Here is an 8,912-nt window from a genome sequence, read left to right as displayed (position 1 = left end):
ATATACTGTTGCACTTCAATATAAAGACTGTACTTACGCTGTTGCTTGTTCTGTCTCTTGCAGTGACTAATCAGAATCGTTTAGGTTGGAAAAGACCTCTGAAGGTCATCTGTTCCAACCTGGCTCTAGAAATAATAAGCCATTAACCTAGTTTCAATATATTTTAAGTGTTACTTAGGGTTTAAGCGAGTGAGCTGTAGAAGGCAGTCTGAGAGACCTGTCTTTTCTTAAGAAACACATCCCTCATTTATCAGTATTCATAAATGAAATATTCTACTGAACTGGAGCAGCAGACCATAGAGACATAGCGTTTCTATTTCATAGAAATACACATTTCTCCTTACTCCCATTGGAATTAAAAGCAACTCTTTCGTCCTGTTTTACATATGAGAACAGATACAGGCCAATGTGAAAGTAAGGTGAACTCTACACAGAAGAAAGGTGGCCTCTACTTGTAACCATCCCCATGTGGAATGGTGATTTCCTTTTTAGTTTGCAGTCCAATATATTTTCATCTCAATCTCCTTCTATTTATTCTGTCACTTAAAGAGAAGAAACCAAAATCTGCTTCACTTTATGCTTCTTGACACAGTGGAATATCTGGATTTATCTTCACCATGTACGGAAATGGGGTCTTGTGTCTGACATATGACTGTCTTAAACAGCTCTACTCATGTCTACTGAAACTGTGATGATGGCCTAGTTAATTAGAAGTTTCATCCTCAGCTGATGGGGCTGAATGACCCATCACAAAAAAAAAATACACATTTCTCTGCAGTTTGATAGATCTTCTCAGTAAGCCTCCCTGAGGCTCATTGTTTTTGTAAATCATGGAGAGAAAGTTACTATTGATATTTTAGGTTAATACAGTGCATTACTCTGGGTAATTGTGGAAAGAATTTTGGTAGTTTTACTATTAAAAGATTTTTCAAATTATCATTTTATTAGAAAGCAACACTTACCAACACCTTATACCTCAAGTTGCCTGTTTGCTACCTTATTAATTGGAGGAATGGCACTGTTTATTCAGGCAGATAGAGTACTGCTTATCTTTTGAAAGATCTGAGCCTTTTGACTTGCACATGAAAGTAAATGAGCATCTTCCTTTTGACTACAGTAGGTTTCAGTTCAAATACTTTGTTTTATGTGTATTTCAGACAGAGAACTGACATAATTTAAAAGACACAACTAGCTATCCACTCAACAGTACACCATGTTGCATACTGCCTTCCACTGTTTTAAAAACAACAAAGTAATCAAAAAATACACAACACATACATGAACATTCAGACACAGAAAGGAGAAGGGAGGACAAAATATACCATGCAAATTAATTCCATCACTGATGACTCTGGTATTCTACATAGGCAGTAAGCAAAGCTAAGAGCTGCTTTCTGCAGGACTTCTGTAGAGGTAATTTTTCTAACAAGGGAATTAAATAAAAATGAAGTCACAGTGCCACAGAGTTTTGTTGGTTGTGATAAAGCAAAGATTACTTCACAGACTTACATAATAGAATAAATAGTCTTTTGAGAAAAAGACTGCTGACATAAAAGACTGGCTGACATAATTGCATAATTAGGATTCCACTGGAATGAAATAAAAAAACACATCTAAACTATCAAAATCTACTACCAACCAGAGATCTTTTTTTCCCTTTTGTATAGTAAAATAACTACATAAATTAAGTTCTTGCCTTAAGGATGATACTGAGGTGCTCTTCAAATGAGCTTGCAAGTGAGTAATGGCCAAAGCAAAATGACTTCAAAAGGTCAAGAATCACCATGTCTTCCATCAATGTAAATGCTAAAAGCTTAATATTAAGGAAGCCTAAGATAACGTGGTCCCTTTGTAATATATCTATCTATGTAAAGAAAATTGAGTAAGTGCTCATCTGAAGTGCAAAGGGGAGAGGACAGTAACCCCCATATCATACAGGGAAATTTGTTACTGTTGCATTTTGCAGCCAGATTATATCAGTTTATGTGTTTCACAAGCAAAATTACTCCCAATGATTTCTCACACTCATTATTGTTAAAGAAAAGTAGTAAGAAATTGAGGTGATTGATTGCTGAGTATACCAGTCTACTACTTGAATAAACAACAGCTCTGTTTATTTCAATATGTCATAGAGCACCAAGAAAGATATTAAAAAGCTCTGAACATCAAACTGAAAGATTATTCATGTTTTCAAGAAAATTCTGTATATCAAAGCTCACATTATTAACTGCTCCAGCCTCACTAAGAAAATAGTTCTGCCTGCCAAATCAGAATCTGCATTTCCACCTAGACCCTCTTCAAGTTTCTGAATACTTGACTGCTACAGAAAACTCACCACATCTTTCTTTTACAGGATTCGTTTCCCTTTGAGGATTTTTTTCCAGATGACATTACTTAGAACTGCAAGCATCAGACATACTCAAATCCATTGTGTTTTAAGGCTACAATGTGTTGAGTTCACTAAGATTTGCTGCTCATCTATTTGTAGAATCAGGCCTTTAAACATAAGGGTCACCTCTACTCCTCAGACTAAAGTATTTTAATTATATTATGTATTAATATTATAATTTCATACAAAACACTACTAAAATAGTTTATGTAGGTTACAAGTATTAAATTATATATTCTGTATTAAGTTACTCCATTTACCGTGTTTTTCAGTGCTTCCTTTCTTGAGAAATTATTTTATTCTGTATACTTGCAAGGGGAGAAATCTTATTTTTACTTTTGTTCTCTGTCAGTAATAATAATACTTAAGATACATGATTAAGTATCCACCACAGTATGGCTATCATTTTCAATCTTTTCTGCTTTAGGTGCTTCCTCATAATTCTCTAGTAGGCCTTTATGGATAGACAAATACAATAAGCTATATTCTGGCTAGAGTATATATCCCAATTTAGTCAGCAATCACTGGTATACCAGTTCTCTTCACAGTTTTCAAAATGTTTGTTTCCCAAATACCCTTTAAGTTGTAAAGCTAGCTCAGCTGAAGATTCAGGTACCATGTATCAGAAGTTTCTCTCATATTTTACACTGTTATAATTAACTTTTGGCTTGTTGAATAGGAATTGTTTGTTGGGCTTTTTATACTATAAACAATGTGAAGATATTTTGTTGCCATAAACTGTAGTTAATCACATAAAATCAGTGTCTGCATTAGAAATAGTTGTATTGTAATATAAATATAATTTAAAAAAACATATGTGTCCTGATATACATATGCAATAGTTGACGTGGAGCATGGAATATTAACTCGATCATTACCTGCCATCTAGACACTTTCCTTAACCATAAAATTTTCAGCTTAAGACAACAGCATAAAATTAGCATTATTTGTGTTTTTGAAACAGAATTTTTTTGGCACATTCCTATTAAATATTCGTTCACTGGAGCATTCACTTGACAGATTATAAACCACTACTCATTATAAATTATGTTGTTTAAGAGCTATAATTGCTGGAAAAGTTTTAAAGTATTTTGTTTTGAAGAAGAGAAGCAATATTTCATTAGTTTCCTTGTATTCTGAAGCAACTTTGTTTGAAAGAGATGACTGAAAGTTATCTATCCAACGTGAAACTACTCAAAAAGTTTTCAGTTCTCAGTAGAGAGAATTAAAACAAAAACTTCAGTTATACTTATTGCCAGAGCTCTCACCAGCTCACTCTGTTAAAGATAACTGGAAGGCATTTTTCTTGCTCACTCCTTCTATATTCTGTAACATATAGAGACAATTAACCTACTGCTGCACGATCTTGTGCAGAACTTCCATTACCAAGTCTTTCAAAGTCAAAGATTTTTATTTTTATATGTACATATTAATTTTTAAGATTTGTAAGAAAAAGAAAGAAGCAAAGGAGGAAAACATGTTCAAAGTGACTGGGAAGGATCCTGCTGAAATGTGACCTTCGAAATTTTTTAAATGATGATGACATGCTACTCACATGCCACTAAGAATACTGTTCAGCTACTCATCAGAAAGAATCAGATTGTTATTCTTCAGCTATATGCATCACGGTAATTCTGCAAGTTACAGTCTGCAACTTTGAAATGGAAATGAAACTTTGAAATGTATTTCTAAGACAAAGGCTGCAATGAATTGTCCCTTTTTAACTTGACTAATTAGCTGCATTTCCCCTGAGTCCCTCTTTAGTAGTTTCTTTTAACTTCAATGTCACCCTTTCATGATGACACCACCGATCCACATACAAACCCATTATCACAAGTAGGCTCTTGTTTCAGTGATTAGTACAAAGAAAGAAAGGGAATAAATAACAAACAGGATGATTAGCTTGACAAGTACAATAAATGAGAAGAGTCTTAAAAAATAAGAATTATATCTGCCATCAGAGATCAGTCCTAAAACTTTTTAACATCAGGACATGCAATATAAATATCTTATCTTTCATTGTCTGGTACGTGAGAAGAACATACATTTATATGAATATATGTATTATACATTGCACTCGAAGTGACAAAAAATTATTCTTTTGCACTTTGGCTAGAACAGTACCACATGCTGTCCTAATCTAGCAACACTTTTTTTTTTTTTTTTTATTATTACCTTTCAAAATGGTCAGTAGTTTCTTTCATATACATTCATTGTGTTCACTTATCTATGCAGATCCTTTTCTACAAAAATATATCTCTAATTTATATTCAGGGCTTTCCTTCTCAAAATGTATTCTGATGAGAACAAGTGTCTTAAATGTTCAAAAACTAATATATGCTTTCGTAACCACTGGAGCTAATTGCTGCTATTCGTTTTTTTTTTTTGTTTGTTTGTTTGTTTGTTTGTTTGTTTTTTTTTTGTTTTGGTTTGTTTTTTTTGTTTGTTTGTTTGTTTGTTTTTTATTTGGTGAAATTAACATATTTTCTACACCTAAATGAGCTATGAAAATACTGTGGTATACAGTAATTTGTTATTTCCAAATACACAAACAAAAAACTTTCTGCAAAAATAACAATTCCATCCAATTAATTAGTAAGATCTGGTAATTTATTTGCTTGTTCATTTGCTATCCAACTATTTGGGATCTATTAATAACCTATAAGATATATCATTTTAATCATACATTGTTTCTGTATTTTGGGAGGCTGACCTAACTTCACACAAGGGTCTGGGACTACTGTTTTAATGCAAACTGCTCTGTGAACAGAGAAAAATTAGAATGCCTTTGTTTCTCTAACTCCTTGTGTGCCCTAGAGGGACAGAGCAGAAATAATTTTGTCTCATCTATGGAAAGACCTGCCTACCTCCTACTGTGAGCATGGACTGAAGTCAGATTTACTTCTGCTTTCCATTCCCCCCCCTCAACCTATTTACTCTCAGTTAGGAAGCTTGAAAATTAGAAGAGGCTTTCTACAATTTGGCTGGAGTCACAGAGGTGGCTGGGATAAGGCAAGTGCCTATTCCTCCATACTCTTCTCTACCTCAGAACAGGAGCAGGGATAGTCTGTCCTTAACCATTAAATGTATTCTACCCACAGTCTCAATTTTCAAATTTTAGAAGCAGTCTCCCTGGAAAAAATATTATCCTCACTAAAATTAGTAAAGAGCAAATGGCCATGACGCAAAGACGTGAAGGAAAATATCTGGAAGTGATTCAAACATCCAAAAATAAGTTTCTTTTTTCTTTGCCACTCCTCAAATTCCAGCTAAAAATTTAGTTCAGTGCTGCTCACTGAGCTGAAGGCCTGATCCAGATTTTTAATTGGCCACTAAAGCTATTTCAGCTATACTAGAGTTTGTATTGGTCACTAGTGACTTAAAATGATGAGTCAGGATTATTGTGCCTGGTGATTTTTAGACTCAAGCAAGGTGAAGCTGTAAATCAGATACGGGGTTTTTTAGGTTTGAAAGGAATTCACAACTGCGGTACAATGCCAAGGGAAAGAGAAGCATCTGAGTTTTCAGAATTAAACTGGATGCCTTTCTGTAAGTTAGGCATGATTCAAATAAAAAAAAAAAAGATAAATAAATTGAGAGCTGAGCAGTTGTAACAGGGCAAAATAAGGAAGTGTCTTGTAATACAAGAGCTAAAACCTGATTGAAGCTTGTACCTTGAAATGTACTACGTTGCTATTCTGTTATCAGTATCTTCAGTTTCAGTTTTTCCCATCCTGCTCAGGATTCCAGTTGGTCCATTCAGCTGGTCACCCCTGAGCACTGCCTCCTCCCCTGTGCTGGTTCAGGAGTCTGCACAGATCAAGTCTGTGAGATGAGCTCTTTTCTTCAGGTGGGAGCCTGCTGCTCCTTAAATAAGGAACCCAGAGAAATCCCACTGGCATAAAAATGGTCTTCGCAAAATCAGGCAATGGGAGAAATAACAGAGGACTGACAAAAAGAAGATGCACTAATCAATTATTGACCATGGAAGCAGGACACACAGCTCTATCTTTTAACAAGAGTAATCAGGCATATAATAAGGAAGATAGCCTGTGAACATCTGGGAGTAAACATGCAAAAAACAATAAACAGTGTGGGTTTGTTGAAAACCTAGTAGGTCATGCCAAAGAATCTAATAGCTGGCTTGTGCATGTTTATTTCTTGTTTTACTTTAAAACAGGAGCAGTAGATAACTGAAAACTGAGTTGGGTTTAGATTGGACCAGGAGAGCATTACAGGGTAACAATACAGTACCACATCATTGTGACATTACCTTATGGCATGCACAATGAGATCCAAGTGTAACACAATGTAACATGCTCTAACCACTGTGTAGCCCTGCATATGTTTCAGTGAACAGTACACCCTTAAAATAAAACAAAACAAAAATGAGAGCAAACCGACAAGTAAATGTTATTTTGGCAAAGGTTAAAAATGCCCTAACAAAATCCACATTTACTGTACCTTCTACCTTCTCTTATCTGCATGATGAACTAATTACTAAATGTAAAACACAGAAGTTTGTTTGGCAAGCCTCAGTAGAAATGTTGTAAACTCATGTTGTTTATCATTTCGACAGTTTTTCATTCTGAATTTTTACATGCTGCCATGTACAGAAATGGCTTTAGTCACCAGAAAAGTATAATAGCTCACTCAACATACAGCTCATTTACATTGAGATGTAGTGATAAAGAATAGTGCATCCAACTGACACCACAAAAAAAGTTGTAAACAGTTAGACTTTAATGAAGGTGTCTGAAATCTCACGACTAGAGCATTTGGATGAAAAATTAATTCATTCTATTTTTAGAAGCAGTGAATACCTCAAGACTACCTCTCAGCAGAAAGTCAGTATCAGAAAGTTGCACATTATTTGGGGAATTTTATCCCATTGTACAGGGTCAGAAAAATATATTTTTAGCAGCAGATTTGTCTTAGTATTTTTTGTTTGTTTGTTTTTAATACACAAGCATTAAACAGAATTACTCTGCTTTGCTTGGTTTTATCAAGCAAGGTATAGGAACCTAGATTTTCACAAAAGTACACAGTCCATCATCTTCTAAAAATATTAAAATGATCCACAGGACTATACCCAGCTAGGCTGACACAAATCAAAACACTTAATAAAGTAAATACAACTGGAATGCTACTGTAGTGAAGTGGTAGTGTAGTGTTACAGGATCAAAACCATCTATTTTTGGAATTATAAATCAATTACGTATACAAAGAAACTATTGGAGCTATTGCCTCAAGTATGTACTGATTGTATTGCATGGTCTTCTACACCTACGCATGTCCTACATGGTCTCCAACAATACATTCTGTATTATTTCAGCTTTCTAGAGAAGGCTGAACAGCATACAAAAAATGTTTTTCAAGATTGCCACCAAGTACAGTATAACATAGTATATCCTATAGATAAAAATGTAAATTTTAAAGAAAAATACCAATCCAAGAATAATCAAGCACTGCAAATTATATATATCACTGAAGTTTAACCCAACTTCACGAGAAAAAAAATGAAAGCACATACTGGGTTAGCACAAGGAAAACCTCGGAGAGTCCTGATGATGTATGCAATATTAGGTTTTTTCCACATCTAAAGGCATACTGTATATAGTGTATTTATGAACATATAGGTATTCCTCTAATCTCAGCTGTTTTAAAAGGAGAACTCTGAGTAGCATGGAAGAGAGAACCCAAATGAGATTTACCAACCCCATTAAAATGTATGCATATAGGTATATACAAGTATAGGCTCCCAACACTAGTGAATTTCATAGGTACTACAGAGCTCTCCTGAACCAAATTGTCTTTGGAATTAGGGTGTTTGATTATGTCAGAAAAATCATACACTGTAATAAAATACATACTGCAAGTCAGCTGGAACATTCCTTCCTTCTATGACAACCATCAGTTCCTGATTTAACACCAAGTTTGTAATTGCAGCAAACTTAACTAGTAGAAGCAATTTATTCTGTCCAGAAAACCAGAAAGCAAATTTGGCAACGATTAAATGTCAAAGCTGATGGAGCAAACTGAACCCCTAAGAACAAATATAGGACAGAAATGTGGAAAAAGTCATCTTTACCAAAATGTTTCAAGTTAACTGCATATTTTTAAAAAATAAAGATAGGCAAAACTTGCTAAAAATATTTCAAGTGACAACATTATCCAAGTGAGTAAATACATCTTTTATTTAATGTTAATATGACACACAAGAAGGTGGGGAGCTAAGGTCTCAGTGCTTTTGCTTTACTTATGACTACTGCAGAATAAAAGGCAATCAGACACTCTCTGCCTAAAATATGACCAATGAACAAAGCCCTCAAAATTCAGTTGCTTCTGTGAGACACAATCTTCACAACATGGAACAATATTTTCTATTTATCTGTTTTCAATAATTCTTGAAACCAGAGAAAAAGGTTTTTTCTTGTGTCCTGCGGATTAACTCCTTGTACCAAGGAGAGAACTGTGAGAACTATCTCCACCAGAGAGCACATGGCCAGGCTCCCTAGCAACC

This window comes from Tyto alba, unplaced genomic scaffold (assembly GCF_018691265.1).
Source record: "Tyto alba isolate M040663 unplaced genomic scaffold, T.alba_DEE_v4.0 Super-Scaffold_6, whole genome shotgun sequence".
Lineage (NCBI taxonomy): Eukaryota > Metazoa > Chordata > Aves > Strigiformes > Tytonidae > Tyto > Tyto alba.
The sequence above is the reverse complement of the archived record's forward strand: the minus strand, read 5'-3'. Positions refer to the sequence as shown.